Genomic DNA, 15,411 nt, shown 5'->3' with positions numbered 1-15,411 from the left:
ATCTATTGCTAAGTTGTGGCTTTGCAATAAAAGATACATTCACTTGAATCTATTGCTAACTTGAATTGGTCTCTTCTGCTGCTTATCAGAGATGGGGGGAAGCAGCCACCGCCGCTCTGCCTCACCGGAGTACGAGTTGGATGCTTTCGAGTTCTTCAGTGTCATACTTGGGACTTCAGTATCAGCCACGAGGCAGGTATATAAAACGAGAGATCTCCCCTTCACCCATCTCATTATGATAACTCTGTTGTTTGCTACATCACTCCTTGTCCCAAATTGCAGAGGCTGCCTGACACTTTTATGAACATGCTGGGTGAAGATCCGCCACATAATGTGAAGCTCCGACAGGCCGGCGGCGGGGTTCGCAGGCTGTGGGACGTGGAGTTGGTGATCGAGGAGGGCCACATGTACCTGTGCCGTGGCTGGGACAAGTTCTACAGTGCCTACGACCTGTGGACCGGGTACTTTCTTCTCTTCAGGTACGACGATGACGCCACAATGCTCATCGTGAAGGTTTTCAACACGACTATGTGTCGCATGCGCTACGCTGACGACGAAGATGCCAGTGCGTTCTGCCTCTTCTTATTCCTCTACATTTGGCTTTGTCTCATATCGATTGTTAACGGCCATTGTTGCATTTGGACAGGCAATGGGAGCAGCAGCAGCGACACTGGCTACAGCCAAAGCAGCAGCGATTCTGGCTTTAGCGAAAGCAGCAGCGATTCTGGCAGCAGCAAAGACAGCAAGAAGGATGATCCGGACTGGAGTGGGGGAGAAGAGGAGCAGAGTGGGGATGAGGAGCTGCAGGATGACGATGGGCATCAGGCTGAGGATGACCTAGCGCTGGTGGTGGCTGACCAAGGGCAAGAGATGGTGGTGGCTGACCATGGGCAAGAGATGGTGGTGGCTGACCATGGGCAAGAGATGGTGGTGGCTGAGGATGACCTAGCGATGGTCGTGCCCGTCCTGCCTGAAGGTGGCCTCGCGATGGTGGTGGTGCCTGACAATGACCACACACCGGTGGTGGCGCCGGCGATCCCACAGCTGGGCGACATGACCACGCCAATTGTGGTAGAAGACTACATCCCACAGCTGCCTCCACCGCCTCGCCGCTCTTGGCGCATCAGGCCAAGGAAGGAGAAGGAGAAGAAAAATGAGAACTGAACTATGTGAAACTTTTGTAATATGGTGTTGGATGGATAACGGTGTTGGATGAACAATGTGAAACTTTTGTAATATGTAACGATGGAACTATGTGTTGGCTATGTATTTATATATGATGAAACTTGTGTGTTGGATATGATTGTTATATGGATGCTTGTTGTATATATATGTGTTGGATATCTCATATGTGAAATAGTGACCTGAGATTAAGAAAAAAACGATTTTTTTTTTTAAAAATGTTACTAATGGCGCACTTCCATCTGGTGCGCCATTAGTATACCAGTTACTAATGGCGCACCTTTGGGATACTAATGGCACACCCGTGGTGCGCCATTAGTATGCCAGATACTAATGGCGCACCTGTGGTGCGCCATTACTAAAATATTCTAGTGGCATGGTGCTAGTGGCGCACCAGTAGTGCGCCATTAGTAGGCAAAACTGGTGCGCCACTAGTAAGCCTTTTTCTAGTAGTGATAATATCACAGTTACTAGCTTATGGATCCCATGAGTACCTCTGGCTGAGATTTGCATTGTAGTTTAGTTGCAACCTTGGCTCCTCATCCTAGTCTGCAATCAATTGCCATACCCCCATGCATAGGGGCACTAAAGGGTGTCAAGTGTGTGTGTCAGGCTTTAAGACGGTCATAGAGATGACAGAGCTTGTAATTAGATATGGTAGGCGCAATGTTGCTTGGTGATTTTCATTGAGCTCTCTTGAGGTTCATAAATGTGACATCTTATCATTTCCATTCAAAATTATCGTGGAAGCATAGAACAAACGGGAATCCTCTGTACCGCAGGCAGTCGGGGTGCCGACCTAGGGCCTTCTTCATAACATCTTTGCAATTTTCTCGCCAATGGGCCCAAAATAGGCTGCTAGTAGCTTTCGAGAACTTGTAATGCAACAACAAACCTAGATTGTTTTCTGGAGCAAGCAGACGAAGTGCTATCTTTTCATTAAGAAGAACTATCCTGCTTTGTTGTTTGTCTATACTTACTTATTGGAAGCCCCCCGTGTAATCTCAACTGTAAAAAATATTTGTGGTCACCAGAACTTGTCTTACAAATGCCTCGTTTGGACAGCAGACAGTTTCAAATTTGCTTTCAGCAACGGTTTGAGTTTATTTTTCTTACCGACAAGTTTGAGTTGCTGAATTAACTGAAGCTACTAGTTCTTACTAGATAAAAAACCATTATAATAGCTAAGAAAATGGGCAGGATGAAGTGGTTGTTTTGGGGTTAGATTTAGTCCGATAGCCTTGGTCATATGTTTTGCTAATGCTAGTGATGTTAACAGTCAAGTCAGACTCGTCTTCATGCATAGAAAGTTATCTGCCTGACTTGATGCTTCTTTTTCCCTATGCAGTTGGATTTGGAGAAAGGAATGATGGACTGCCTTTATGCAAAATGTAAGCTTATAGCGCCATTATTTTGTTGTCAGTTGTCTTATTTGGATGTGTGCTATCGTTTTTCTTGTGTATGTTGAACTGCATAATTCTTTGATGACAAACCCGACCATGTTATGAAGGTACCCTCTGCATCACTGATTGTGTTATTGCTGAGCTTGAAAAGTTGGGACAAAAATATCGTGTGGCTTTAAGGTATATTCATGCCCAACAATTGCTGTAATAGTTCCTGAATCGTCTCTCTATAATTGTGCTAATTGTACATATGTGTGATTAGGTGTTTGATATTGTTATTTTTGTATCCATTAGCACTTGACCTTTATTTTTTGTGATTCCCTGTATCACAGAATTTCAAAGGACCCTAGGTTCTAGAGACTGGCGTGCACACACAAAGGAACTTATGCTGATGACTGTATCGTTGACAGAATTACTCAGGTAGGATTCTGCCTGCTTTTGAGTTACTTTCTGTGTACTTAGAGTGGAGGCACCAGCAATAATTGTGACGCTTACTGGGGGCTCACTGCTTAAGCGCTAAAGCGTAAAGCGAGGCGACCCTTTAGACAGAATCTGCACCTGATGGGCTGTAGAATAGAGTACTCCCTCCATTCAAAAATACTTGTCATCAAAATGGATAAAAGGAGATGTATCTACTAGATAGATCTCTATCTAGTAGATACATCTCCTTTTATCCATTTTGATGACAAGTATTTCGGACGGAGGGAGTATCATTTAGTGAGACATACATACCTTGATTTTAATCCACCTGTGAGCATATGCATTAGTAGCCATTATTCTAATCCATCCACTAAGCAGTAAGCAACTAGTCAACTACTATAAGAGAAGCAGTAGCAGCACCTAACAGCAGACGAGCTGTGCATAGCATGACACATAACAGAGCAGGAAAGGCATGACAAGCTGGTGCAGATCTAAGCATGGAAGAAAGAGCAAAGGGAGAGGGGAAGGGGAAAAGAGAGGGCAGGAGCCATATTGTGGTTGCGCAAGAGGAGGGGGGAAGGAGCTGCAGTCGGAGAGGAGAAGGGGGAGGAGCTCTGGCCGGAGAGGAGGAACCTAGTGCAGATCTCAGGAGGAAGCCGCTGCCAGACCAGAGAGGAGAGGGCTAAAAGCCTGGAGATTTGCATCTCTGGTTTTGGTTCTCTCTCTTTCTTTCCCCTCCTGACTCCTGTAACTGTTTCACATATGAGCCCAGTTTTCCTGCCCTTGTGTTCCTGCCTAACCCTTTTTCCCCATTAGAGATCTCTATTCCCCTGCCTGGCTAGTCTAAGGCGTCCTCTCTGCACTAAAGCGCCAATCAGGACGCCTAAGCGGGCGCTTCAGACGCTTTACAAATAGTGCTCCATAAGTATGTCATTACTATGAAGACCATATTCTTTTGGCGTTGTAAACTTGCAACTAGAATCATTTGCAGTGAAAATTTGGAAGTATGGGTTTGATCACTCATTAAAGATCAAAACTGTAAGATTTTTAATTTTTTATGATGCTTTTGATTAACGAAGTGTCACTCATTCCCTTTTGAGTTGTTAGTTGATTCGCCTTATTCATTTGTGGCATTGAAATTCCTTCCCAGGTGAATGAATAGGTACTGCATGTGAGCAGAGCCTCTGTGCCCCTGCATATACTGTGCCCAGTGCATCCATTGTGCCCGTGCAAGTACCATCACTACAATATCTAAGCTCCCTCGATTGTAAGCACTGTGAGCGCTTTGGGGTTGGGAAGGGTTAAGTGGCTACGTCTCTTATTTTTATAGAAGAATCACTTAGTTTTTCTTAGAAAAATCACGGTCTTTTACTATATGAGTAAGTATTTTTTTAGGGATAATTGATTTTATATCCCTAGTTGGGTCACACTCGGCAGGTTTGCCCCTAGTTCTCAAAAAACCCTCGGTCTTGCCCAAGTGCGGTTGGTTCTCTTGTGCTTTTGCCCTTCCGTCTCAATTCCGTCCAGTCAAAGGTGTTTGACCGTTAGAAGGATATTTCTCTGGACTATTTTGCCCCTCCTTATAACTCCAGTAAAAATATGAAGAGAAAAAACATGACATTTACAAGTGGGTCCCAACCACATTGAAAAGAAAAAAAATACCAAATAGAAAATTAGTCTCTCTCTCCTCTCTTACTCTCTCTGTTGCTGGGCAAACAACAACAGCGACGACAAGCAATTGCCGTCGAAAAGTCGAGGCAGGCCGGCGAGTTGGTGAGCTGGGACAGGGGCGCGAGGAGGCGTCAGGCGTGGTTAACTGCAAGGGGCGGCGACGGATGCAGGAGAGAACCGAATCAGCACGGGGCATGCGGGCGCGGTGGAGAGACGGGCGGATCCCGCCGCGGGAGGCTCGGGATGGACCGGATACGACCGAGATGGAGGTCGGGGAGGCGCTGGCGACCGGCGGCGAGGTAGATGGCAGTTGTTTTCGTCTCGGGGCTCAGGGCGCCATGGCCATGGTGGCTTGAACCTGCGGGAGAACGGCAGCGCACTCAGACAGGAAGAAACAGAGGGGGAGGAAGGAGAAGGGCGACGCGGTCCTGCTGCTTTTCTCCGGTGGTGGTCCAGCGGTGCGGTGGCCTGGGCAGGCGCTAGATCGACCGGCGTAGCGTGCATCCTCTGCTGGTGGCGGCGCTATCTGGAGGGAGCGAGGGATTGGCGCTGGCGGCGACGTTGTCAGCAGCGCCTTGGCAGCCATCCGTATTGGACTGCGGCGCTTAGTGGCCGCGCTGGGCATGGCGGGGCCGGACACTCCCCCGACGGATCGGGCGTGAGCGGGGAACGGGGCGGTGCCGGATGTCAACGGTGACGAATTTCGGCAGGCGAGGTAGGATGGTCGGGGTCTCGCAGATCCGGTGGTGGGGTCGACAGATCTGGCACGGCTGCTCGCGGTGGCGCTCAAAACGGACGGTGGCTGAGAACTACCAGGGCGGCGACGACCTCCTGTTTCTTGCAGAGAGGGAGAGGGGAGGCGGGCACGCAGAGAGAGAGAGAGGACGCATAAAGAGAGGAAGGGTAAAATGGTCCAGAAAAATGTCTAACTAACGGTCAAACGCCTTTGACCGGACGGAACTAGGACGGAAGGGCAAAAACATAAGGGAACAAACGCACTTGGGCAAGACCAAGGGTTTTTTGAAATTAGGGGCAAAACTGCCGAGTGGGACACAACTAAGGGCACCAAATTAATTATCCCTTTTTTTAACATGGTACAATCAAAGTCGCTCACATATAAGAGTATACACTCATCCCTATAAATGCACGCACGCGCACACGCCCAATCCCTATGAGCATCTCTGAGAGACTTAGTCTGCACATCATCTTCAGATTGACGAAGTCGCCATAGACACCTTCGCAAGTCGACTAGAACGTCTCCCACTGAACGCACATCACCAAAAGGCCTGGAATAAATCCAGGAAAACGCGAGCAAGAACTTTGGTGGATAGAGGATACCAATGTCCTCCTAACCATCCAACAGTAGGTATTCTTTACTGTTTGGATCAACCATCCAACTATGTGTGTCCAACATTTGATGGGTTACGTATCACTTACTCTCTGAACTAAAACCATGACATTTATTTTACATAAGAGGGACAACTTTTTTGTGAGAAAAAAGGGTTGCATGCCGCTCATGTACAACTGGTACGAGGGAAATTAATGATGCGGCCAACCATATTCACGCCTATCATAGTGATCACTACAAAAAAAACACACTTCCGTGATGATATGTGTTTGTCACAGTAGGTCGCGTTTTTTGTCATGCGTGTACATCCATGATGATTTTATGACAGAATCAAGATAGTCATACCTGTGCTGTCGTAGAAGTGTTCCATGACATTATCAAAATTATCATCACGGAAGTGTCCAGTACCAGCAGAATCTGCAGGATTCATCCGCTTCTCATTCCCTGCCATTCTGTGTTTGTTCCTCTTTCTCTGTGCCATGTTAAGTCAAGTCGACAAGAAAAACGAATAACAATTTAGTTCTTCAGAAAAAATTGATGCGTGATGCAGACGAACTGAACTTTGATGTTAGACAACCACATGATTGGAGGATGTAATATGTATGAAAAACAGGACGAAAGAGATAACCAGAACTATGATGTGTAAACTAAGAAGAAGACATTTCACCAAATTAGAAGCAATGCAATGGAAGGTAGACACCATATGAAAGATGCTACAAATATCGCTCTGCCAAGTTAACAGTGTCTCATCATAAATGGCGTTTAAACAAATGTGAAGCAGTACAAGAAATAAATTATATGCAAGATGCAAACAACATCACACTACCATGTTAGAGGTCTCTCGTCATTAGTGCCATTGCATATTCACATCTTATGATGTGTAAACTAAGGAGAAGGAATTTCAACAAATTAGAAGCAATGAAGGCTAGACACCATATGAAAGATGCAACGAATATCACTCTACCAAGTTAAAACTGTCTCGTCATAAGTGCCATTTCAACAAATTAGTAGTACAAGCTAGAAAAGAATGTGAGATGTAACCTATATCACACTCCGAAGTCAAACGCGTCTTATGATAAGTGATTGTTGCAGGTTACACAACAGTAGTAATTTGATGTAAGAACATGGTGTGATAGACAGATATTGTATGTTCTAGAAACAGGAACACGTGTCTTATTCAAGTATAATGTGTAAAGTAAGCAGATGGAATTCAACAAAATTAGAAGCAATACAAGCTAGACATCACACATAACATGCAACCACATATAACAGTGCCAAGTTAGAGGGAGCACCGGTGATGCTGCACTAGGAGAGACGTGCTCATCATAAACACAGCTTTGTTGAGTGTCTATGCATGTGTTGTCTTGGAAATCATCTTGGGGGTGTGGAGGAGTAGAAACTGTAGAGGCCCTCCGTTCGGAAGGAGCACCTTTATCCGCTGCCTTGCTAACTTCCTTCCGCTTTATTGATTTTGAATTGTCAAGTAAAACCGACAAGAAAAAGCAATAAAATTCTCTCTTCAGAACTCATTCATGCATGATACTGACAATCACTACTTGATGTAAGGCAAACACATGATACCAGGATGGAATATGTACGAAAAACAGGACGTCATGGCATGTTCACAACTGTTTGTGTAAACTAAGAAGAAACCATTCCACCAAATAAGAAGCAATGCAAGCTAGACACCACATGAAAGATACAACCAATATGACTCTGCCAAGTTAAAAGCGTCCCATCATAAATGGAATTTCAATAAATTAGAAGCAGCGCATGCTATAAATCATATGAAAGATGCAACTAATATCGCACTGCATATATTAAAGGTGTCTCGTCATGTTGATTGATGCGGGATACAAAAAAACAATAGTTTTATGTAAGGACATGCTTAATAGACAGATGTACTATGTAGTAAATACAGGAAGGCATGTCACATTAACAGGTATAATGTATAAGCTAAGCAGACTAGCACATGCAGTTTAACTAGATTGGAAGAATTACAATCTAGACACCATATGCAACATGTAACCACATATCACGCTGCCAAGTTAGAGCAAGCACCTGCGATGCTAGTGTCGGGGAAATGCTGTAATCAACTACAGAGCTACGTGCACTATCTTCATCTAGCATTTCTGTTTCTTGAGAATCATGTCGGGAGGCTGACGCTGCATTCTTAAATGAGGAGTAGTCCCCTTGCCTGCCTGCCTCGTCATAAGTGATTGATGAGGGATACACAAGAACATTAGTTTGATGTAAGAACATGGTTAATACATAGATGTACTAGTATGTACCAAAAATAGAAAGGCATGTCATATTCAAAGGTATAATGTGTAAGCTAAGCAGATGCAATTTAACCAAATTGGAAGCAATACAAGCTAGACATCCGGCTAGAGTGGTGAGCATGATCATCTAGGACCTGAGAGCCTGGTGGGAGGCGGGCTGCTTCGCCACCATCGCAGCTTTTTAGCTGGCTTCCGGGTGATGCCTATCTTTGCTGGGCTTGTCACCGGCTCGGCCAGTGCCCTGACTAGCTATTTGTCTTCTGGTGCTCACGGGATGGTGGTTCATGTAAAAAAAATATCTTTCCTTATCTTACCGACTTCGGCCTTTCGAATACAAGCTAGACACCATATGGAACATGCAACCACATATGACACCGTGAACTTAAAGCAAGCACCTGGGATGGTGGTTCATTGCGAGCGAGGTCATCAACTCCAGAGCTACGTTTACTGTCTCCATCTGCTGACACTGCACCCTTTATAGCGCTGTAACGTGTCTTGCCTTCCCGCATACTAAGCTCCGGCGACTTCTCTCTTTTCTTTTTGGCTTCTCTCATGGCAGCTGAGTCTGAAATACCCTTGCATAAAAACACAATAGTGAGAGTAAGGGTGAAGTGTGTGCAGAACTAGTGCACTGTAAAAGTAGCAGATAGCAGGTGGCTGAAAAATAAATGACAGGAGACATATGATAGCTCTACAACATTGCATGGCAAACAAAATTAGATTCTACTCCGTATGATTTTGTAATATATGAGCACAGGAAATGCAGGTACTCCTCCAACACACCACCACATGTGGTCATATCTAAGATAACAGTCGACTGAAAATAAATAGGTCAGTCGATTTTTTTAATGAACCGTCCGATCTATAAGGAACGGGCAGATGGCCTTCGTCTACCTCCCGCCAGTCACTGTTGACGATCTTTCTCGAACCGCCAGCGACCACCGGCCCAGACCCCAGCCTCCGCCGCCCCGCCCTCCCATTGACCTCACACCACCGCCGTGCTTGGCAGCGCCCCCAGGCCATCCCTTTAATCCCGACCGACCTCCAGATCGGGCGCCAGTAGCTCTAGGCCGCACATGCCCCTAAGATAAACACCAAGGCGCTGCTTCCCCGGCGTAATAGGCGTACTAGCGCCTGTTACCCCGGGGAATGCTTTCGTTAATTGGGAATCAACTGGCCAGAAATTGAAATTCAGGGAGGCGACGGACCTCTAGCTAAGGTGAAATAGTATATGAGGAGAAACCTTGTGCATCGCGAGTTACTAGGAACATCTAGTATTAAGAAGACGCGGTCAACTAGTGTCTTCTGTGGGATGAATACCGTGCAAGCAGAGACGTAAGATTTGCACGAATAAGGGAAGAGGAGTACCTTTTTTGGTTGCCGGTGTGGTCACCTCCACATGTCGCGCCGATCTTCTTTTTACCGGGGAAACCGATGTTCTGGAGGGTGCAGGCTTGGACGAACCCATGGCCAAATTGTTGACTGTGTTGCCGTGGCCGTATGTCGGTGGAGGGGAAGCAGATCCGAGGCGGCGAAGGACGGCGTAGCAGGAACAACTCCGGTGCGGTGGAGGGTGGTGAAGTTGGAGCGGCAGCGGTGAGGCGCAGGACGGCGTGGTTGAACTGGCTCGGGTACGGACGGCTTGGCCTCGGCTTCAACAACTAGCCGTGGAGGGCGTTGTGGTTGAGGTTGCGGTGGACGACGATGTCGGGGTATCGGCTCCGGCGTGATGGAGGAGGGCGGTGGTTGATGGGTGGGATGGGGTGGCGGACGGAGGACGCCGGGGTTTCGCGGCTGGTGGAGAGGTAGTTTTGGCACCCACGGAGTACGAATGGGGAATCAGACGGGTGGGGGGAACCATGTTTCGGTTTGGGACGCGCTTGTTTTTGGCTTTTTTGAACAGAAGATGGGACGCGCTTGTTTGAAATTTGGGGAAAGTACAAACTTTGCCCCCCTCTTAAATTTCGGACCTACTGTGGGTCGGGGGTAGGATGGTAATCCCAGGTGTCCCAAATAGTGGACGGGAGCAATTTCGGCCGCGCGCATGTGTGCTTAGGTGGCCATTGTGTATGAATGTTTTTCGGATGCGGTTGCGTGGCGTCTAGATGAAGCTACAAACCTACCCCAGTTTAGACCTTTGGACGTCGGGCCGGTAGGTTTCACGGGTCGGAGTTATTAGAAAAGTAATTTCCTTATACTACCAAACATTGGTCTCACGCGGTTTCGGGCGAGTAGAGGCTCTTTTGGCGCTTCGTTCGAAATTTTGAAACACAAGCATTCACGTTTAGAGTACTCTTGAACTATGAGGATTGTCCTAAATAGACAACGTTATATTTGACCTTGTATGTTTGAAAACCTCATTAAATTATCCTCTTCTTTTTGAAATTTTGACACTTGAAAATCCTATAACTACGATTATTTTGGAATGGAGGAGCTAAATTTGAATCTATTTTGTACACGACTACATATGCTATTATGTACAAAATCAGAGCAAAGATTGGTGCCCCCATAATTTAGGTATGGTTTACAAATGCCATGATATCAAATTCAAATAATTGAATGGACTTCATGTTGAATTCGATTTTTTAAAACCACCTTAAGTTGAATTCAAATGTATGCTAGTTCATAGGTAGCTATTTATAATGTCCATTGTGTAACGTTCGTATGTATAATGTGCTTTACACACACAACATGAACTATACTCACGTTTATATTCGATTGCTAAAGCGATGCATTGTCTGGAGTTCAAAATACTAACTATGTGGATCAATTGTGTCGAATAATAACATAGACATGCTCAAATTCGATAGAATCTAGATGTCTGATGGATCAATGACCGCTCCTTACGCGAATTGCAAATATCATGATCCCATCCTAATATTTGGATACAATTTATATCTTTAATCAATGTGTAGAGCCGTCTTTTACGTGTAGTTTCACTCTCCATCGATGGTCTCTCACACATGCTCACACACTCTCTCCTGAGGTGTCTTTCTCGCACACATGCTCTAGATATAACTCTCCCTCCCTCTCGTAACCATTTACAACTGTTTTCACTAACCTTTATCACAAGCACTCTTACTCTCGCAAACATACACACACACAATCCTCATCGACCCTTTCTATATACATGGACCTGCCTACGTGTCTCATGTACGCACATTATCTTTACGCCTGTCTCTCACGCATTGTCTCACACCTCTCTTCCTAATCGACGAGTATGATTCTAGCAGAGCATTCTGTAGGATGCCCCTTAAAGTTAGGTTGGATGAATAGTAATATCAGAGATAAAGGGGTTACCTTAGTCCGAGAATCTAGGGTTACAAATCCTAGCCGGCTTTGTCAGTGGACACAGAGTCCTTCACAATTCTGCTATCTTTGTCTTGTATGACTAGTCATCCATGGGTCTTCCTAAATGCGTCACGGGCCGACCAATGTGGCGCAGGACGGAACCGAACAAAGGGCCTCACCTCGACCCACCGAACCTCACGCGGTGACACACCCTCTGCCCCCACGTCTCATTATCTTCTCACACCCACACATACCAACACAAACACCACACACACAGAAAATTTCTCCTGGTGCCTCTATTCCCTCCCCCCTTGCATATACACACACTCAAGGGAATGGAATCTCTTGTCGTGACGTCATATTCGTCTCTCTCTCTAGACCACTCTCATTTCTCGTGCTATCTCTCCCATGCCCCCCGCCGGCCCCTCTATCCATGCCTCTCTCGAATACGTAATACACACACATACCTCTCTAGGCCCCGCCAATGCATTAACTACACATTCACACATGTTACATCACGTACCCATTGATCTAAAAAGCCGTCTCTTCACGTTTATTTCGCATACAACATTCCTTTTGAATAAAGCGTGGCGAAAAAATCATTTTAGAGTTTCTACATATGTACAACATTACAAAGTTATATGGAGGAGTACGAACGCTAATTTGCATTGCATGGTGCCCACAATGATATTTATTCCGCACTGTGATATATTTTTATACTATATACAAAGTTAGTCATAATAAAGAGAAACGAAGAGCATCTCTCTCTCCATCGCATACCCCCCTGTACGCCCCTTTCACGTATGCACACAAAACTATCTCCAGGTCCTCTAAAAGTAAGCCCCCAGAAAATTCACGCATGTTTCATCTTTCTCTCGCGATATATGCAATGACGATCATTGTATTTGAAGCGAAAGCACGATACGTACATTGGACTTCAGAATCCACTCATTACGGTCACCATTTACGTTTAGTGGTTATTATACAGTCACAGACTCACCGTACAACTTTGTTTTTGCTCATGACATGACTAGTTGACCAGTTAAACGCTCCACGTGGCACCTCTAGTGTTGCATCACATTATCTCACTACCATCGTGCCCACCTGTCGACTTGTATCTACTCTACATCTACACTCTTATAAAATACATAAAATACACTCTTATAAAAAACAGAGTTGGTGATGATGGTGTGCCTGCCATCCTGCAATATAGGCCGTCCGATTTATATCTGACGGATAGGAAAGAAACTATGGCAATTTTGCAAAAAGGTACCCACACACCTCTCCACATTTGCAAATAAGGCCTTCCCTCGTTCATCCTTTTCTCTCACAAGATAAACAAGTCATACAAATGCATCTTGATGTTACGTGCAATGCACGGGCATCTTGCTAGTAAGAATGAAAACAAACGACAAAAATATATTTGGACGGTGGTTCGAAGTCATGACCGCGGGCACAGCGGACAAAGGTGGCCTTGTATTGGTATGCTGAGCCATCTGTTTTAACACACAGGAGCTGGTGTGGTGATTATACACACACGCACGCATGCACACAAACTGCATCCACGCAACACTCACACAAACACATGCACCCACGCACGCACGCAACACTCACACGTACACACGCAGCCACGCACGCACGCAACACTCACACGCACACACGCACGCATGCATGCACACACCAGTACACCACACGACCAACACACACTCTCATGCTCAAGTGCTCAACCTACACGTGCATGCGCACACATCAGGCCCTGACAGACACATACACAACCAGGTGATTCCCGCGCACGGGTTGGAGCCTTGTCGCGCCTGCGTAAATTTGTGTTTATCTGACCTTTTGCCTATGCGAACTGACAGGTGGGACCCACAAGGAACGTGGTCAATTTAACTAGTCAACATGGCGCCACGCAGACTATTTGGCCGGTCAACAGAGTGCAATCCAATGCTGAACTGTGAGCAAGTGACCGTATAATCACCGCAAAATGTATATAGTGACCGTAATCAGCTCATTCTGAACTTCGGTGACCGTATTACGCTTTTCTATCTGTAGGCCCTCCAAAACTACATCTCTACACGTTCTCGCATGTTACATCTAACAACTATGCAATACAACACTACTACTACACTCTAACACAATAAATCATATGTGTTTTTAGTTTTACTAGATATCATATTGTTACTTATAATTATTCAGTTTGCATACATTAAAATTGGCTTTGAAGTGTATGGCCAGTATCATCTACCGCGCGGGAAAAACCCCACCCTTTCCTGTTTAATCGGGTTTGTATCGATGGATCGTGCGAAACAGCAAAACTATAGTACTATACAGTACAAGTGACAGTTCACTGGGCCGTCGTGTCGTCTACTCCTCCGTCGTAAGAGTGGAGCGCTCGCTTTCATAAATCTTCTAGTCCCTTTCGCCGACATGTGGGACATCAAGCTACCGGGTCCACGTGCCATACCGGAATACAGTGCAGAGCAGCCGGGGTCAAGCACCCCAGTCATGGCGCCGGCGTAGTAATGAGCAATGAGGCGTCAAATCACAAAGCTGCACCTTTCCCGCAGTTAAGTTGGAGGGACGAAGGAACCATCATTTCACTCGTTGCTGAATCCGCTTCTCCCTCATCTTCTTCAACTTAACCACGTGTTGCTTCTGCCGTTGTTCTGCCTCATGTGGGACGCGGATCGGCTTGGTAAAGCACTGACACATGGGACCGCATGTTAGCAAACCGCCAGGACAACGTCCTCCGAAAATAAGAAGCCTAATCCTAGACTTACAAAGGGCTACGTAGCTGCTACGTATACTTTCCATCTAATCTATATATGCCCCTCCTGATTTTCAGGTGGGGTGGGCCTAATCCTCTCCTTTAATCCAATCAAATAGTCCCACATCACATCAGTTCGTAACTTTACGTAAACCATTACGTGGATGTAGCATTGCTCGAATAAGAAACCTCCTCCGCCATCCGCGCGGCAAAATCACCTCCTTTTTACTAATCTTGATTCTATAATTTTTGAGATCAATATAATTGCGATTTGTATAGATAGCACACAGCAGCAAAACCAAGTGGTACGGTTAAGGGCATCCACAATGTGTAGCCAAATGTGAAAATAGCTTTTGGCATCGTGGGAACCATTGTGTACGGTGTTGCCAAAGCCAAAAAGATGGAACCGAAGCTCCCTGATTGATTGATTTAAGGAATAGAAAAATGCAACGTCTCTCCTCTTTCTCCCATGCTTGGACGCATGTAGTACAGTATAGAGCACAGAGTCTACTCCCCTCTCCCCTGTCCCTTCTATCACAAATCACAAAGCAGTGAGGCGTCAAATCACAAAAGCACGGACGAAGCAACCATCATTTCACTCTTCGTTGACTCCGCTTCTCCATCGTGTTCTTCGAGAAACCATCTCACCGCACTAGTACTCCTAGTAGTACTAGTAAAGGACTTCCTGGATGCAAATAAGGCGGTTGTCTCGGCTTGCAGGCGGCACTTGCGAACGACTTACCGTGGTCTCCCTCAATGGTGTTCTCCGTCAAACGCACTTCGCCAAACCAGCAAAAAAAAGATATCGTCGACGTCACCGCAATGGGGACGGAAGTCAAATATAGTTACTACCTCCATTTTTTTGTAGACAAGGCCAGTATATCAAAATTACAATTTGCAAAGGGCCACTAACACTAATCGAGGCAAAATTGATGGGGTTAGCAATCAAGGACATTAATATCCCCTGCATGCATGCGGAAGTGAGAAGGTTGGTTTGCATGGCGCTGCATTAATCAAGCGATGAGGAGTGAGATGGTTAGCTCT

The 15,411-nt window shown here is 45.8% G+C and overlaps 1 pseudogene; it reads left to right on the top strand.

Annotated features, from left to right (window-relative positions):
* Positions 1-2,536: 2,536 nt before the first annotated feature.
* Positions 2,537-15,411, top strand: part of LOC123170826 (rRNA-processing protein FCF1 homolog) — a 48,154-nt pseudogene continuing 35,279 nt past the window's right edge.

This window comes from Triticum aestivum, chromosome 7D (assembly GCF_018294505.1).
Source record: "Triticum aestivum cultivar Chinese Spring chromosome 7D, IWGSC CS RefSeq v2.1, whole genome shotgun sequence".
NCBI lineage: Eukaryota > Viridiplantae > Streptophyta > Magnoliopsida > Poales > Poaceae > Triticum > Triticum aestivum.
Note: the sequence above shows the minus strand (reverse complement) of the source record. Positions and strands in the feature narration are given on the sequence as shown.